Source organism: Gadus morhua, chromosome 2, assembly GCF_902167405.1.
Source record: "Gadus morhua chromosome 2, gadMor3.0, whole genome shotgun sequence".
In the NCBI taxonomy this organism is placed as follows: Eukaryota; Metazoa; Chordata; class Actinopteri; order Gadiformes; family Gadidae; genus Gadus; species Gadus morhua.
The window spans coordinates 11,708,074-11,725,302 of record NC_044049.1 but is presented as its reverse complement, the minus strand read 5'-3'; the positions used below and the strand labels follow the sequence as shown (position 1 = coordinate 11,725,302).

Sequence of the window (17,229 nt, the reverse complement as noted above, 5' to 3'; positions counted from 1 at the left end):
CGGATAAGCGGATGACGATGAGGATGAGGAGGATGAGGATATAGTGAACTATAGGGAACGAACAAACGAGAATTCGGACACTACGCTAAACATTTCTAAACGTCATTTGGGTCAGTAAATGACGTTTAGAAAACACGACTGCATTGCGTTGTGGTATACGGGAGTAACATGTAGGGAACATCGTATGTAGAATATATTAGAATAGAATAGAATCTTTATTTGTCATTGGGTTAAATACAAAATTGGGTTGAATACGAAATTAAGGTTCAGATCTTGTTCAGTGCTTATTTTTTTTAGTAAAAAGAATAAATAGAATACAGTACGAAATATTAATAAATATATAACAACAATATCCCGAATAACCCCTCCCCCTGCCTTCCACTTAAGGCACATTTAAGTGTCCGACACCCTCCCCTTCCTCCCAGACAGGGGCGATTCTAGGAAGTGTGGGGGCCCTAGGCAGAGGATTGTTGACCGGGGGGGGGGGGGGGGGGGTTTGGAGCGATTGTTGACGGGGGGGGGGGGGGGGGTATGGAGCGATTTTTTTTTTTTTTTTGGCTCTAGGGGGCCCCCTAGTAGTGGCCCGGGGCCCCAAGCAATTGCGGGGCCCCAGGCAATTGCCTGGTATGCCTAATGGGATGCAGCGCCTCTGCTACCAGACAACAACCCTCCCGCCCACACATGTCTAAATAGCAGCAGGTCCAGGAAGGTAGGCATAATGAGGAATGTCCAGAGGTAGTGGTGATTGTTCATGTGGTTATTTATGTATTGCACAGGGTTTTTTGTTTGTTTAGTGTACATATGGCCCAGGGGAAGAAGCTGTTGGTTAGTCTGGTGGTGCGTGATTTCATTGACCTGTATCGGGAAGCAGATCGAACAGGTGGTGAGCAGGTTGCGCGGCGTCTTTTAGAATAGATCTGGTCCTGTTTCGTCAGCGGAAGCTGGCCAGCTCTTCCAGGGAGGGCAGTTGGCAGCCTGTGATCTTCTGAGCTGGGTCTATGACCCTCTGAAGTGCCGTCCTGTCTGCCGCCAAACTCCCAGCATACCGTGCTGTGATGCAGTAAGTGAGCACACTTTCAATGGTTGACCGGTAGAAGGACACCAGCAGCTTTTGTTCAAAATGTTTTTTTCTGAGAATTCTCAGAATGTGTAGTCGCTGCTGGGCCTTCTTTTTTATTGCTGTTGTGTTTGTGGACCAAGAAAGCTCCTGAGAGATGTATGTTCCCAGGAACTTGCAGGATGGAACCCTCTCCACGCAATCCCCGTTGATGTGCAGGGGGGCATGGGCTGGGCTGTGTCGTCTGAAGTCTATGATGATTTCCTTAAGTTTTTGATGTGTTTAGTTGGAGGTTATTTGCTGAACCCCATGCTGACACCGTTCACTCAAATTTGGGGTACTTCTTTGTCCACTATATAGTGAATGAAATTAACCACTGAGAATTCGAACACCACTACAAAATGGCGAGCACCCACAATCCCTTGCTCAACACGATAACGTGTCCAGAACAAATTCAATGGGAGGCGAGTGCCACACTCGGGGACACGGGTTGGTTGGGACGGGCCATGAGGCCATGTACATAGGCTATGTCTATGTTTGGCACCACATCCACTTTTTATAGAGAGGAAATTAACAATCACTACTGAGATTGATTCCATACTTATATATAGAAAAGTCTTCAAATCCACTAGTATTACTTATTATATAACAGAGAGCTATGAGGTTGTAATGGATTATTTTGGCCACTTTATTTCTGGAAAATATGTAATCTAATAATGTGGGAACCAATGATGTATCAGGGGGTGTTTTTGTTTGTAATTTACTCTCGTCAATTTGCACTGCGATAAAAGTTAGACCGAGTTATTTAGGGAATCCGCCTGACCATGTCTTATCATACACCATGGGGAAATGAAGTAACAATCCCCTGCTTCTTTGTTGGACCATTTTGAATATTTTTCATCGCAGGGTATGGCTTAGGTACCAGCGCAAACCGCTCTGGTGACGGGACTATGGGCTATGTGTAGGTCAAGGAATTCTGCACCCTAACAGCGAAAGTCGTTATGTTGCCTTGAACCTCCTAGGGATATCGTACAATAGTAAAGGCTGGCAACACTTACTTACATTGATCTTCACTTCCTATTTGTTTTGTTTAACCGGACATTGACACTGGTTAAATTTTTTTTTTGATTTTAGAATGGAAAAATGGGACAACAGTAAAAAGCATGTTAAAAAAAAAGACATTTTAGAATCTGGGGATATTCAAATGGACATGGAGGAAAAAACAATGAACTAATTAGTTCATTGTTTTTTTCATGCCCAATAGATTGTCCTAGAGCTCGAGGTAGGGTTTTACACCAAATAGGACTCACACCAGGTAGTGTTGTCAGTGTTACTAATGTTATTGTTCCCTAACTACCTATTTGCTCCTGCCCTAATCCACATTTTGTGAGAATCTGAATGTCCTCCCCCACTCCACTGCGGTTCTAGGCTGTGGTCAGGCAACTCTTTCTTGTGTTGGTAGTCAACATGTGTCGATGGGGAACTTGCATCTCTGCAGCATAAGATGGAAACACCTGGAGTGAACACATTTCCTGTGGATGACGTTGAATGGAGGTCTGCTGCCACAATATTAAATATGTTCATGTCAATATGTTCTCTTGTACAGCAATATATCATTTCAATATAAGGATTAATTCATATGAAACATAAGTAAAACATATTTTTATGAATTACCTGCATGCATATCCATGCTGTAAAAAAATCTATTGATACCCTTTTCAACTATATTGAGACTTCAAAGATTATCGGTTATTTTGTGGGGTATTTTAATAACTCACAAAATGAATGATTCGTGGTTGCAATGTTATTTCTAATAAAACAATAGGCCTGTGTTGATAATGATAGATATTTCATATCACACACTTCATCTACAACCATAAAGCCGCATCGTAAAACTAGGTTTCAAATCATAAACATATGCATAGATATTTTACCGCAATAGATTAGCCCCTTCACAAAACCCATGCAAATAATATGAAAGTATTCTTATGCTCATTCCCTGAGCGACATGTCTAACACAAGAATGTGTTCTCTGTATAGAGGATAAGAGTGAGGGCTTTTGCACAACAGACCACATCAGTGATCAGAGTAAGAGGTTTTTGTACGAGGATATATCACTGTGTCCCCCAGTTGTACACTGTGATACATGTAATGACAAAAACCTACACCACGGACGTGCCTGCCTTAAGCGAAGGCTATGTAAGTCTCTATTCATTACTTTATTTAAACTGTACTTGTTTGATTACAAAAAAAATTACATTGCTCACAAAATATTTTCTGCTTCAAATGAAATTGGAGAATTTGCGTTATTTTGCAACGGATAATCAATTATATATATAAATATATAATACTTACTACTACTTTTTTTATACGATTTTTTTCAATGTTATTATATGACCGACTTCAAGTTCAATGGGATAATAAAGCAAAAAATATGGAATCGATAAACATTGAGCTAACATTTTAAAATAAGGATACAACAATGATTTATTCATTTACATTAGCTAATACAGTAATAAGCATAACTAACAGTTAACTCACAGTTAATTAACAGTTTGGTTAACCAACTAGTGATAATTTACTAATGGTGTTCATGTTAACTAAGGTAGGCCTATTATTTAATAGGGATAGCGTTAACCCTATTAAATAATAATTAAGCTAACATGAACAACATTAGCAAACATGTATATCATTAGCAAATTATTAATAGACCATTAGTTAATGGTTAATTAACTGTAAATGCGTGTTTATTACTGCATTAGCTAATTTTAATATATGGTAGATTATTGTTAAGTGTGTCATGTTTCCTTTGATTGTCGACGCATGCCCCATCAGTGCTATCAATATTACAGGCAAGGCAAGCACCTTTATTTATGAAACACTTTTCATGCACAAGGCACACATAAAGTGCTTCACATACAATAAAATGAAATAATACAATATATTATTTAAATATATATAAAGCAATATAACACGAGTGTGAGTGGGGTTGTTAGTTTATTATTGGGGGGGGGGGGGGGGGGCAGAGGATCAGGGTAAGGTCAGGGGGGCGTTTGCTCAAAAAAGGTTGAGAACCCCTGATCTACGTCAATATATGGATCAAGCCAAAAAGTACAGAAATGTTATCGTTTATCATACTACTTCCCTGTTTGGTTGTAATGAAAGCTAGGTATGTTTCGGAGAGGGATAATGTTCCACACGTGGTTTATTCAGAGACAAAGGGTAAACAAGCTTGGACTCAGGATGTGGTTCATATAGCATCACCCGAACACAGGTAAGAATTAAAGGTTGTATAGGTGATTTGCTTTTTTGGCCATTTTTGCAAAATTACTTGAAATCCTTATCATAACCCGCTTACAGCCACTGAGTTAGAAGTACTGACATGAAAATTAAACAAGTCAATCATCTGTGGAACGGGCAGGGCTCGAAAAACTCCAGCCAATCATTTCCATTGCCACCGAGTTGCATTGGACAGTAAGTACGTCAATCAAACGGTCGTACTGCACTCCCCCTCCCCCGCGCCCCGCGCGCGACCCTTCGTGCAGTACTCGTGACCCAGAGCTCGTGACCCAGAGCAAGCTCCTGTTTGTTGTTAACCTGCGACATTTGGACCTAGCAGTAGAAGACAATTTCCATGGCAGACAAGACGCCACCATCCCCACCACCACCACCACCACCACCAGCAAAGAGAAGGAAAACTCTTTTTCAGAGAGTAATTGATAATAAAAACGCTGAAAGAGAAAAACTGAAATCAAGAATAATCCTAGGCGCTGCTTTCGAACGTTGGCGGCAACTGAAGGACGAGAAGGGTCTAAAAACCGATGCTTGTGTGGCGGTTGACCTAGTTTCAAAGTTTATACCGTTTATACTCGGTAATACCGGTGTGGAGACGAGTGTATTACTCGGTGTGAAAATGTCCACACCGCGGCAACCCTAGTGAAAACCAGGACTTCCAATACAATTATATGAAACAAACATACATTTTCTAAAAATAGTAATGATTTATGTGACCGTTTAATGTTTATAACATCTGGTCCAACCATTGCAGCGAGAACGTATTCTCAGCAGGGGGTGCTGGGAAAAAAAAAAACTCAGCCTGCACTAGACTCGCAACTCGTTACATTGATAAAAAAAGATGTATAGCAGCGCAGCTCAATTACACCAGTGCATGCGCGGACAGTTGAAAATCGATCGTTCACATCCAGCTGCTCACAGAACAAGTTTAGCGCACCACCGCTACCCTCACACTTTTTCATATAACCTTCAGCACTAGGTCATATGAGCATTAAATAAATGCTGCGTCTCAAAATGCCTTGGACAGCAGCGAGGATGACTCGCTTTGCCACGGGCCGAAACAGTTCGGAGCGACCACAGCCAGAGCGAACACAGCGGGGCAGAGGAGTGTCAGGAATAGTCTTTGGTGTACACATCAGTACGGCCTATTTGCACTACTGTTTAGTGGCAATGCAGTGTTTTATTCGATGCCTTTTTATTTTCGTATATTATTTCAATGAATACAATTTATTTATTCATAAAAAACGGATCTGGTCTTCAAATCTTTTTTCCAAATATAGGTCGTCTTACAATGGGGTTTGTGTTTATATTCGGACCAATACGGTACAGCGGGCGCTCACATGACGTTAAGCATTTCCTGGTGCATAATGTGACGCTTCAGAACCTAAAATCCCGTTTCTCCCCGTTGACACGACAACACATAACCGGCGTTTTCAGAAATCTCCACTTTGGCCGGAGTTTTTAGAAATGATCGTTTTCTGTGATAAGACAGGGCCTCGGACAGGGGGTGTTGCAGCACCCCCAGCACTCCTACTTCCCGCGGTACTGGGTGCAACTTACAGCCGAATGTAGTGCCATGTTGTTAAACGAAAACCTACGCTAGCCTGGCTCGCTCTCGCGAATCTCTGTTCGCGCTCGTGCATGATTGCGCGTCCAGGTACTTGGAATGGGCGGAGTCAGAGTCAGCGTTGAAGGAGAGGGGGTAGGACCATTTGAGTTGTGTATTTTCAAAATCTGCTGGCGTTTCGCAAATCACCTACCCAACCTTTAAGTTTATAATGGAAATGGGAGGAATGGGAAATAAGCCACGCCTACGTGTTCTACTTCATCCAGGTAAACCTTCGGTCTGTCTTGGGCTGGGCGGAATGGCAAGAGGCCATACCTGGAGGTTATGACTTACCTCAAACTCTGAAATATATGTAGATAGTGTTGTGTTGACCACTCTACTGTATTTGTGGAAGAAGCTATTCAGAACTGATGTTTTCTCTGTGTGGTCCAATAAGGTATTGATGTTAGCTTGAATCATTTTGCCTGAATAAAGCACTAACTAAATTAATTTAAATTTCAAATACAGATCTTAGTTTTGGAGTCAGATATTGTCCGAAGCAACTTGTTTTTTAACCGTGCATTGGACATTGTAATTAAGTGTTTAAGAGTCTAAGAAGACACTTCAGACTAAAGTTATTTGTCTTGTTTCTCTCGTTTCAAATAAGATAAGAATAAGAATTAAAGGAGAATTAAAGGAGAACTGTGCTGGATAGATGAGCAACGTTTACTTCAGTCAACTGGGTAGGCTGGTAGACTGATCTATCACGCACAGATCTAGGTGGACACGCCCACTAGTGACGTCATATGGGCAGATTTTCAAAACGGCTTGTAAGGCTAATCACACTCACACCTGGTGGTATACTATGTCTCCTTTAATCCAACAAGTAGCACAGAAGAAAAGGTGGAAACTAAACAATGAGTACCACTACAGTTATAATTCACATTATATGTTTTGGGAATGCGGTTGTTTTTGTAGTCCAGTAGTAGAAGTGATTACATAAAAAAAAAAAACATAATCACCCTGTCGAGAAAATACAAATGAAATGTAAACACTTTCAAAATACCAATTAAGTTTCAAGCGTTTAAAGAACATTCAATTTTCCTCTTCTCTGGGTTGCAATTATTAGAAAGTAAGCACCAATACATGGACATACACTCATGTTAATTGGCTATTTGGTTACTTAAAGGATCCCCACTGATGCATGGCAATCAGCCCATCTTCTTGGGGTCCGCACCTGACATACTGTACATGACACAGTATGAGTCATGTACTTAATATACATTAAATTGCATCAATAATCATTTATATAAAAAATGTAAACCTTACGTTGATATGAAAGAAATAAAATAAAATAAATAAATAATTACATTCCTATTCATAGCCAGTTAACACAGATGATTAGGTAGAATACTCACCAAAAAAAGTATAAATATAGCTGATATTTAAGACGAATTAGACTTATTCAACTCACATGAAGCAGAACACAAATATTAAACACTAGTCCAGAGTTATACCTCCTACTATTCAGTCTGGGTTTGATGTCCACTGATTACCTTGAGGCATCGTGGAGCAAGTTTCCTCTCTGGTCCTTAATTACCTGTATCTGAATACACTGCATCTCACTTTGGATAAAAGTGACTGCTCAATGACTGATTGGTAGAAGGCAGAATGGTAACCCTCATGGTATTAAAGCTTAAAAGTATTGATGTGATTAATGGGGTTAAATTGGATCATTATTTCCCTGTAATGCTAGTCAATCTATAATCTGTACCGTGTCTATAGCACAATAATCTCTTAAGCACAACACAAAAGAGCTGAGTCCTCAGCTTCAGACTCTTCTCATTTAAGTAAGCCTCCTCTTGGCTGCTGTCTTTGGTGAGGGTGAACTGCTCTTGAAGAGTTGCGGCAAAAGCTGTTCTAGTTCCACCCGATCAATTCCAGGCCATGTCCAGACTTCTGGCAAATCCAGTGAAGATAAGTGAGACGGAACCCGACAGGACAGTGTCACCTGTTCTCTTTGCCCTTTGACCACTGATTCTGAGGAGGTGAGTTGCTGGCCCTTTGCCGCTGAAAAAGGAAACAAAACCCCACAGAATTTAGATAAGGAGAGATTGGATGATGGTTCTCCTTTGTCCTCCCCATTGGGCTGAGTCAGGTGAAGTTCACCTGAAAGAAGGGCAACTAGGAAAAAACTATCTGAGACTTTTATGGGGGAAGAGTTGCAGACCCAGGACCCAGGGCAGTCGAATATTGATGCCAACGGTTTGATCTGGGAAATATACGTAAGAGTCAAATGGGTGGAGTCTGTGAATGCATTTTTGTTATCACAGTTGAAGTTGGTGGGCCCTTCTTTGGAATATGTGAATATATTATCACTAAAACGGATTATTCCACAAAGCTATTCTAAACAAAGTTCTTTTATTCTTATTTTTCTTTGGTTATCCTGTGTTCTTAGGCCCCGTTCACACGAAGCCGAAACGGGCGAAACCGTTACGGTTTCGATCTATCCGGTTTCGAAGTATCTCCGTAAAGACGAAGCCAAGCGAAACCGGGTAGATCTGTAGAAACGCTGTAGTACACAAGAGGCGAGCATGCGCATAAAGGCTGCCCTTATGCGCATGCTCGCATGTGATTTCTGAGACTCCGCGGGCTTAAGAGCCATTGGCTGGGAGGTCGAGGGGTGGGGCGATGACGTCATGGTTTGCGGTTTCAGTCGGTTTCAGGCGTACACACGAATCCAAAACGAAACCGGGTAGATTTGAAACCACCTCCGAGGGTGGTTTCAGAAGTTTGCGGTTTCGGTCAGCGGATTCGCCGGCTTCGTGTGTACGGGAGGCCGAACCGTACAAGACCTTTGCGGTTTCGCCATGAAATCGGCTTCGTGTGAACGGGGCCATAGTCATTCCCCGAGAAACTGTTTAATCTGGTTTGTTTTGAAATATGTTAGGTCACTCGGAGTTGCATATGCATGCTGACCACCAGGCGGGGCTCTACTATAAAGTGACACTGGCATTATGCATTTCCCCTGTTCTGTGAATGCCCGTGTCTTTGGTCAGGTTACTACATTTTTGGCGATGAGGATGAATTGGAAGAGTTTTTTTTTACATTCCGTTTTTGTTTGAAAAAAGGAAGAAAATAGAAAAAGTGTGCAGCTAGCCTGCGTTATCTTCATGAGTGAAGCCAGTGAAGAGGAGCTGGACGGAGTCTGAGGAAAGTCTGAGACACTTTTTCGCTGCTAATGGAGTAACAGAGGAGCCTAGACAGCGCTCCATTCTCCTGAGTGTGTGTGGAGCAAGGACTTACAGACTGATAAGGAACTTAACCACACCGAGGAAACCGGGGGAAGTTCCATATGCGGATCTAGCCAGGCTCGTTGGGAACCACCACATTCCAAGGCCATCGGAAATTGTCCAGCGCTTCAAATTCCACAACCAGTTCAGGAAGTCGGGTCAGTCTGCAGCTAACTTTGTGGCAGAATTGCGGCAGCTTTCAGAAAATTGTGAGTTTGGGGCATACTTAGATGACATGCTCCGTGACAGATTAGTGTGTGGAATAAATAATGACTCCATTCAGCGCCGTTTGCTGGCGGAAACGCCACCATTGACTTTTAAAAAGGCACTAGAAATGTCGCAAGGAATGGAAATGGCGGCAAGTAATGTCAAAGACATCCAAAGTTGTCAGATAGGAGCGCCATCACAGGCTGTACACCATGTAAAGAGAGAGGCTGTAAAACCAGCAAGGAGAGTGGAATGTTTTAGGTGTGGAGGGGCACACTATGCTAATGATTGTAAATTTCTTGAAGCAGTGTGTCATACCTGTAATAAAAAGGGGCACTTAGCTATGCAGGAGTGTGGAAAATAGGGGAAAGAATGAAAAATGGAAAGCCCAGCAGAATCAAGCGCCCCCACATTATCTTGAGGGAGATGAAGGAGAGGCAGCTTGTGCTTTCAACATGTTCGCTGTGGATACCAATGAGGAGCCGTCTATGCCCTATTATGCAACCGTGACTATTGAAGGAAAGGACATAATGTTTGAAATTGATTCTGGGGCTACGGCATCGGTCATAAGCGAGGAGACCTACAAGAGGACATGGGGAAACAAGCCACCTCCTATTAAGCCATCAACGCTCAGACTGAGGACATATACAGGTCAGGCTATACCTCATTTGGGGGTGCTAGATGTGAGCATTTCAGTTGGAGGTCAGAGGGCTCAAGGCAGATTTGTAATAGCCAAGGGTGGGGGACCTAGTTTATTGGGTCGTGACTGGCTTCGCAAAATCAAGCTGGATTGGCATGAGATTAAGTATGCTCACACTACAGAGGACATTCTGCAGCGCTACAGTGATGTGTTCAGAGAGGAACTGGGCACACTTAAGGGCGTGACTGTGAAGCCTCATGTTGACCCAGATGCAGCGCCGCGTTTCTTTAAGCCCAGAGTGGTCCCCTATGCAATGAAAAGCAAAGTAGAGGAAGAGCTGGAACGTTTACAGGGGATGGGCATTGTGGAGCCTGTCCAGTTTTCAAGGTGGGCAGCGCCCATTGTTCCTGTTTTGAAAGCAGATGGAACCGCAAGGATTTGTGGAGACTATAAGCTGACCGTGAATCAAGTCTCAAAGCTGATAGAGTATCCGTTGCCACGGGTGGACGACCTGTTTGCAACTCTGGCTGGAGGTAAGCTGTTCACCAAGCTGGATATGAGCCATGCTTACCAGCAGCTACTTCTAGATGAGGATTCAAAACAGTATGTCACCATAAATACCCAAAAGGATTATTCAAGTACAACCGCCTGGTGTTCATTGTGGCATCCAGCCCGGCCATTTTCCAAAGGACGATGGACACACTATTGCAAGGGATTCCACATGTAGCCGTGTACCTAGATGACATATTAATCACAGGGGCTACTGAGGCTAAGCACTTTGAAAACTTAGAGCAGGTGCTCAAGAGACTCTCAGACGCTGGGCTGCGCCTGAGAAGGGAAAAATGTGTGTTTATGGCAGAACGGGTGACTTACCTGGGACATACCATCACCGCAGAGGGGCTCCGTCCAGTGGAAGACAAAGTGAGGGCTATCAAGGAAGCTCCAAGCCCTAAGAACGTCACAGAACTCCGCTCATTCCTGGGTATGGTGAATTACTATGGGAAATTCCTGCAGGATTTATCGAAGGTGTTAGCCCCACTGTATAATCTGCTGCACAATGACACCAAGTGGCAGTGGTGTGTAGAGCAGGAGCAAGCGTTTAAAGAGGTAAAAGGACTCCTTCTTTCAGCAAAGCTGCTAGTGCATTATGATCCAGAAAAAGACATTGTGCTTTCGTGTGATGCCTCGCCCTATGGAGTGGGGGCAGTCCTCTCCCATGTCATGAAAAATGGATCAGAGAAATCTGTTGGTTTTGCATCAAGAACATTAACGGCTGCAGAGAAGGGTTACTCACAGTTGGACAAAGAGGGTCTAGCCATTGTTTTTGCCGTAAAGAGGTTCCATCAGTATTTGTTTGGCCGGGTTTTCAAGATCTATACCGACCATAAGCCATTGATGAGCCTGTTCAGTGAAACACGCGGCATTCCGCCGCTAGCGTCAGCAAGAATCCAAAGCTGGGCACTTATCTTGTCAGCCTACCAATACAGCATTGTGTACAGAGCAGGGAAGGACAATGCCAATGCTGATGCGTTGAGTCGCCTGCCATTGCCTGAGACACCGGTCTCAACATATGTGCCTCCAGAGACTGTTTTTTCGTTAGAAAAGTTGTCACAGACACCTGTAAAGGCAGCCCAGGTCATGAGCTGGGCTGCCTTTTTAGCAAATGGATGGATTGCCTGCATTAGCAAATGAAAGAAAATAGACGCATAAACAAGTAAATCAGAAAAGCCTCAACAACTGATCATTTTGTGAATTAGTAGTCATGGCCTCGCCCACGTTGGCTTGCGACGGCCCACGGGAAGAGAGTATTGATTTTGCGGCCAGGTAACACAGAGCCCATCTCGGCAGGTAGGAGGTAACAGCAAGGTGCTTACATTGCGGAACAAGTTCGTGCCTGTGCTATTTGTGGCGATAACAAAACAACGTTGCATCTCTTGGCCAAGAAAAGAGAGTTGAGGAAGAAATGGTTGGACTGGACATTCACTCTCACCGCGGTCACGGTGCCCGGGCCGCGGCCCAGGGCACGGCGCACGACGGGAGTGGTGGCGGCTGGGAGTCGCGGCCCATCATTTATAATTAATCCCCTGGGGGAAATTCTTTCTCTGCATTTAACCCATCCAGGAGTTCTACTAGTAGCCTACTACACTTGGAGCAGCGAATGTCCAATCCAACCATTTCCCCCTCAACTCTTCTTTCTTGGCCAAGAGATCTCTCTGTGTGCCTCTCTCCTTCTCCCTCGCTGTCTCTCTCTCTCTCTCTCGCTGTCTCTGTCTCTGTCTCTGTCATGTCATTGTTCATGGATGAGGACGTAGAGGTGGGAGAGCGGAATTACCCAATTGCGAGCCAAAGGGATAAGGTGAAAGAAGAAATTCGCCACTACAGAGGTTTGCCATCAATTTATCAACTGTTGATCCAGTGACCTGGTGGTGGGACATGCGGGAGACCCTACCAGCACTATCAAGCCTGGCTGCAAGGTACCTCTGTGTTCAGGCGACACCGTCAGAGTGCACCTTTTCAACGGCTGGCGGCACAATCAGCCAGGAGCGGGCCTGTCTGTTGCCAGACAAGGCAGAAATGTTGATCTTTCTAAAAATAAACTGTTGAGTGACTTGTCATGCAGTTTGCACTCTTTGGACATTTGTTTGCATCAGTTTTTCCCTTTTTGTTATTATTATTGTTCCATTGTTATGTATTTATTAATCATTATAAATAAGTGCCCTCAACTAGGTCTCTGTGTATTTATTTATTTATTTATGTATTTATTTATGTATTTATTTAAAATGTCTCTCCCTCTCTCTCTCTCTCTCTCTCTCTCTCTCTCTCTCTCTTCCCCTCCCCCCCCCCCCCCCCCCCATACCTGCATACGCAACCACTAGCCTGCCTTGTGGAACAGTTCGGAAACAGTTTATTTGTTTTGGTTGTGGAAATTGATTTTTAAAACATCAGGTATCGAAAAAAGTATCGTATCGAAACCAAGGTATCGGAATTAGCACCGTATCTGAATGTTTTGAACGATACCCTGCTCTATTTTGACACATTAGCTGTGTTCGAAATTGTTCCCTATTAGCTCACTCACAAATCCCCATATAGTGTTTATTAGGGATGTCTGATATTGGCTTTTTTGCCGATATGCGATATTGTCCAACTCTAAATTTTCGATTCCGATATCAGCCGATACCGATGTCGATATTTGTGTTATTTTTCCTCAAACCTAATTTAGGTAACATTACATATCTCCTGTTGTGGAATTAACACAACATGCTTAATGTTATTGTGATGCCCCACTGGATGCACTCTTGAATGCAACAAGGCTTTCCAAATGTTAACATTGTCTGTGCAAAATAAGAAAAATACTTCAACTTAATTTAAGGGAAAAGTGCCATGTTTATTTTTTATTTTTTTAATGGTCTCAGACAACAGTTTGGATTACACTCTCCCTGAGATAATCTTGACAATGCCCACAACAAATAGGGCAAACTTGACTTCACAAATGATAAAACATTGTACCTGAACAACTATGTGCAACATAGCAGTATGTTTCTTTAACTAAAACTCAATAACCTTAATTGAATAAATGCACAAATATGAGTCAATTACAATGTGCACTGTACTGCACAATTTTGAAAACATTTATTTGAGCTATAAAAAAAAAAATTAAAAAAAAGAAATCGGTTTTAAGGCAAAAAAAATCCGATACCGATATTGACAGATATTACATTTTTATGCTAATATCGGGCCGATAATATCGGTGGGCCGATAATATCGGACATCTCTAGTGTTTATGATATAGTGAACTATAGGGAAGGAACAAACGAGGATTCGAACACTACGCTAAACATTTCTAAACGTCATTAGGGTCAGTAAATGACGTTTAGAAAACACGACTGCATTGCGTTGTGGTATACGGGAGTAACATGTAGGGAACATCGTATGTAGAATAGAATAGAATCTTTATTTGTCATTGGGTTAAATACAGTGTATTTACACAACAAAATTAAGGTGCAGATCTTGTTCAGTGCTTTTTTTTATTAAAAAGAATAAATATAACACAGTACGAAATATTAAGAAATGTATAACAACAATAACCCCAATAACCCCTCCCCCTGCCTTCCAGTTAAGGCACATTCAAGTGTCCGACACCCTCCCCTCCCTCCCAGACAACAACCCTCCCACCCACACATGTCTAAATAGCAGCAGGTCCAGGAAGGTAAGCATAATGAGGAATGTCCAGACGTAGTGGTGATTGTTCATGTGGTTATTTATGTATTGCACAGGGGTTTTTGTTTGTTTAGTGTACGTATGGCCCAGGGGAAGAAGCTGTTGGTTATTCTAGTGGTCCGTGATTTCATTGACCTGTATCGCCTGCCAGAGGGAAGCAGATCGAACAGATGGTGAGCAGGGTGCGCAGCGTCTTTTAGAATGGATCTGGTCCTGTTTCGGCAGCGGAAGCTGGCCAGCTCTTCCAGGGAGGGCAGTGGGCAGCCTGTGATCTTCTGAGCTGTGCCTATGACCCTCTGAAGTGCCGTGCTGTCTGCCGCAAAAATCCCAGCATACCATGCTGTGATGCAGTAAGTGAGCACACTTTCAATGGTTGACCGGTAGAAGGACACCAGCAGCTTTTGTCAAAGATGTTTTTTTCTGAGAATTCTCAGAAAGTGTAGTCGCTCCTCTGCCTTCTTTTTTATTGCTGTTGTGTTCGTGGACCAAGAAAGCTCCTGAGAGATGCATGTTCCCAGGAACTTGCAGGATAGAACCCTCTCCACGCAATCCCCGTTGATGTGCAGGGGGGCATGGGCTGGGCTGTGTCGTCTGAAGTCTATGATGATTTCCTTAGTTTTTGATGTGTTTAGTTGGAGGTTATTTGCTGAACCCCATGCTGACACTGTTCACTCAAATTTGGGGTACTTCATTGTTCACTATAAAGTGAATGAAATTAACCACTGAGAATTCGAACACCTCTACAAAATGGCGAGCACCCACAATCCCTTGCTCAACACGATAACGTGTCCAGAACAAATTCAATGGGAAGCGAGTGCCACACTCGAGGCCACGGGTTGGTGGGGACGGGCCATGAGGCCATGTACATAGGCTATGTCTATGTTTGGCACCACATCCACTTTTTATAGAGAGGAAAGTAACAATCACTACTGAGATTGATTCCATACTTATATATAGAAAAGTCTTCAAATCAACTAGTATTACTTATTATATAACAGAGAGCTATGAGGTTGTAATGGATTATTTCGGCCACCATATTTCTGGAAAATATGTAATCTAATAATGTGGGAACCAATGATGTATCGGGTTTTGTTTTTTTTGGTAATTTACTCCCGTCAACTTGCACTGCGATAAAAGTTAGACCGAGTTATTTTGGGAATCCGCCTGACCATGTCTTATCATACACCATGGGGAAATGAAGTAACAATCCCCTGCTTCTTTCTTGGACCATTTCGAATATTTTTCATCGCAGGGTATGGCTTACTACCAGCACAAACCGCTCTGGTGACGGGACTATGGGCTATGTGTAGGTCAAGGAATTCTGCACCCTAACAGCGAAAGGCGTTATGTTGCCTTGAACCTCCTAGGGACATCGTACAATAGTAAAGGCTGGCAACACTTACTTACATTGATCTTCACTTCCTATTTGTTTTGTATAACCGGACATTGACACTGGTTAAAACATTTTTTTGATTTTAGAATGGAAAAATGGGACAACAGTAAAAAGAATGTAAAAAAAAAAAACATTTTAGAATCTGGGGATATTCAAATGGAAATGAAAAAAACAATGAACTAACTAGTTCATTGTTTTTTTCATGCCCAATAGATTGTCCTAGAGCTCGAGGTAGGGTTTTACACCAAATAGGACTCACACCAGGTAGTGTTGTCAGTGTCACTAATGTTATGGTTCCCTAACTACCTGTTTGCTCCTGCCCTAATCCACACTTTGTGAGAATCTGAATGTCCTCCCCCACTCCACTGCGGTTCTAGGCTGTGGTCAGGCAACTCTTTCTTGAGTTGTTAGTCAACATGTGTCGATGGGGAACTTGCATCTCCGCAGCATAAGATGGAAACACCTGGAGTGAACACATTTCCTGTGGATGACGTTGAATGGAGGTCTGCTGCCACAATATTAAACATGTTCATGTCAATATGTTCTCTTGTACAGCAATATATCATTTGAATATAATTGAAAAGGATTAATTCATATATAAAACATAAGAAAACATAGCTTTATGAACTACCTGCATGCATAACCATGCTGTAAAAAATCTATTGATACCCTTTTCAACTATATTGAGACTTCAATAATTATCGGTTATTTTGTGGGGTATGTTAATAACTCACAAAATGAATGATTCCTGGTTACAATGTAATTTCTAATAAAAAATAGGCCTATGTTGATAATCACAGATATTGCATATCACACACTGCATCTACAACCATAAAGCCGCATCGTAAAACTAGGTTTCAAATCATAAACATATGCATCGATATTTTACCGCAATAGATTAGCCCCTTCACAAATCCCATGCAAATAATATGAAAGTATTCTTATCCATTTCCCTGAGTGACATGTCTAACACAAGGATGTGTTCTCTGTATAGAGGATAAGAGTGAGGGCTTTTGCACAACAGACCACATCAGTGATCAGAGTAAGAGGTTTTTGTACGAGGATATATCACTGTGTCCCCCCACTGTATACACTGTGATACATGTAATGACAAAAACCTACACCAGGGACTTGCCTGCTTAAGCGAAGGATATGTAAGTCTCTATTCATTACTTATTTAAACTGTACTTGTTCTTAATTTAGCTTAAAATTGGAAAATTATGTTTGTACATTGATATTTAACAGATTACAAAAAAAGGACATTACTCACAATATATTTTCTGCTTCAAATGAAATTGGAGGTTTTGCATTATTTTGTAATGGATTATCGATTATATAATTATTGTCATTGCCCATATTCTTGGTATTATTACAATTATATTAATATAAATGTCTATCTTATATTTGTATTTAAAAAAATATATTGAATACGGTTGATGTAAAAATACTTACTACTACTAATGGTGTTGAGGATTTTTTTAATGTTATTATTCGACCGATTTCATGTTCAATGGGATAATAAAGCAAAAAATATGGAATCGATAAACATTAAGGTAACACTTTACAAAAACGATACAACAA

General features: G+C 42.0%; 1 long non-coding RNA gene across 1 annotated transcript; it reads right to left on the bottom strand.

The window, feature by feature from the left end:
- Positions 1-742: 742 nt before the first annotated feature.
- On the bottom strand, positions 743-15,292 carry LOC115533284 (uncharacterized). Its single transcript, XR_003974171.1, has 2 exons — positions 14,391-15,292; positions 743-855 (listed from the first exon to the last, which is right to left on the bottom strand). It is a non-coding gene; the product is annotated as an uncharacterized LOC115533284 (long non-coding RNA).
- Positions 15,293-17,229: the final 1,937 nt, after the last annotated feature.